The sequence below is a fragment of the Pteropus vampyrus genome, unplaced genomic scaffold (genome assembly GCF_000151845.1).
Source record: "Pteropus vampyrus isolate Shadow unplaced genomic scaffold, Pvam_2.0 Scaffold111, whole genome shotgun sequence".
NCBI lineage: Eukaryota > Metazoa > Chordata > Mammalia > Chiroptera > Pteropodidae > Pteropus > Pteropus vampyrus.
This window is the reverse complement of record NW_011888892.1, coordinates 1,813,129-1,815,154: the sequence shown is the minus strand read 5'-3', so window position 1 is coordinate 1,815,154 and position 2,026 is coordinate 1,813,129. Positions and strand designations below refer to the sequence as shown.

The following is a 2,026-nucleotide window of genomic DNA, read 5'->3' as shown; positions in this document are numbered from 1 at the left end:
CCGCGTCTCATGGCTCCTGCCACTCCCTGCCAGGTTACCGTGATCCCAACTTCTGTGTTTATTATTCTTATTTTTCTTTATGATTTTATCACATGCTTACATCCCTAAACAATAGATATTTTGTTTAGTTTTTAAACTTTTTGTGCATGAGTTCTTCCCTTCTCCCTCTATTAGTTTAGAAACCGTGCGTCTCATTTTCATTCTTTAAATGGTTACCCTAGAGATTTTAACATGCACACTTAATTTACCAAAATGTATAACTAATGACTATCTTCACTCTCCTCTCAAACAAAACAAGACCTTAGAACACTTTAATTCTTATCGCCACCTCCAGACATTAGTGCTATTTTATATGAGTTCTGACATATTTTCTTTCCGCTCAGGAATTGCTAATATTTTATTCGGTGCGTGTCTGTTCAGCTGCACACAGTTCTTGCATCTCAATCCTTCCATCTGGATCGCATTCCTTCTGCCCAAAGTCCATGTTTTAGAATTTCCTTTACTTAGAATTCCACTGATAGCAAAGTCTCTCAGTTTTTTTGAAAGACATTTTACTGGGTACATGACACTAGGTCGACAGTTACTTTCTCATAGGATGCGGTGACGTCATTCTATCTCGTTTGGGCTTCTGTTGTTCCTATCGGGAAGTCAGCAGTCAGTCTAATTGTCATTCTTTTGAAGGTGATATAATGCCCTCTGGAGTTTTCTAAACACGATCTCTGTTCTTGGTGTTCTTCCGTTTCCCTGTGACAAGTCTATGTGTAGGATTGATTTTATTTATCCACCTTGCTTGGGATGCACTGGGCTTTCTCAGTCTGTAGACGGGCATCTTTCATGAGTTGTGGGAAATGACTGGCCGTTACACCTTCGAATATTACCTCTGCACCATTTTCTCTCACTGCCCCTTCGGAAGCTCTGATTACCCACATGTTGGACCTGCTCGGTCCATCCCCCACATCTCTTCATCGCTGTCTTCTTTCTGCATCTTAATCTCTGTGTGCTTCACTATGGGAAGTGTTTAGACCTACTTTTAGTTTGCTCACTCCCATCAGCTGTGTCTAATTGCTTTCCATCAACTTTTTTAATATTCATCATTCTGCTTTTCATTTTTAGAGTTTCATTGATCTATTTTTCAAATCTGTTCAATCATTACTTATACGCTCTTCTTCTTTAATCATATTTTCATTCGCTTACTTTATTTCTTTAAACATTCACTAGCCTTATTTTGTATATTCCCTGTGTGTTCGTTTCAACGACGGAAGTATGTGAGGGTCTGATTGTCCTCTCTGCTGGCCTTCACTCTTGACTCATTCTTTTCTTGCGGCTTTTATTGTGTGTGTATATTTCTAGGAAGTTTATATGCGTGAGACCCAGATTGAAGGTAGATTTGCCCAAAAAGGAGAGGTGATTTCCTTCTGCCAAGTACTTGGGAGGACAACTGGCCTGGAACTACTTTAAAATAGCCTGAGATTAAGTAGCCTCAGTCTGAATGAATTCGAGGTGCCAATCTGTATGTTAGCAGCTCGTGCTCGTGAATTCTCGTGGAGGCACACCACTCCCAGCACTGTGCTGGAAAACACACTTCTGCTTGCCTCTGGGGGACTGGAAGGAAAGTGCTCTAGTTTCTAGGTCACTCTTACACTGGCAATGGAACTCTGTGGAGCAGGGTTTCTCAGCGTCATCACTACTGACACCTTGGACCAGATAATCCTTCGTTGTGGGAAGTGGTCCTATGCATTGTAGGATGGGTAGCAGCATCCCTGGCCTTTACCCAGTAGATGTCAGTAACACGTCTTCAGCCATCACAATCAAAAATGTCTCCACACATTGCCCCATATGCCCTGGCAGGTAGAATCACCCCAAGTTAATAAAGAGCTATTGCATATAGGGCCATGCCACCCTGAACAAGCCCGATCCTGTCTGATCTCGGAAGCTAAGCAGGGTCAGGTCTGGTTAGTACTTGGATGGGAGACCACCTAAGAAGACCAGGTGCTGTAGGCATAAAAAATAAAAATAAGGGATTGTA

At 42.0% G+C, this 2,026-nt stretch overlaps 1 pseudogene; it reads left to right on the top strand.

The window, feature by feature from the left end:
• The first annotated feature begins 1,882 nt into the window (after window positions 1-1,882).
• Window positions 1,883-2,001, top strand: LOC111743328 (annotated as a pseudogene).
• Window positions 2,002-2,026: the final 25 nt, after the last annotated feature.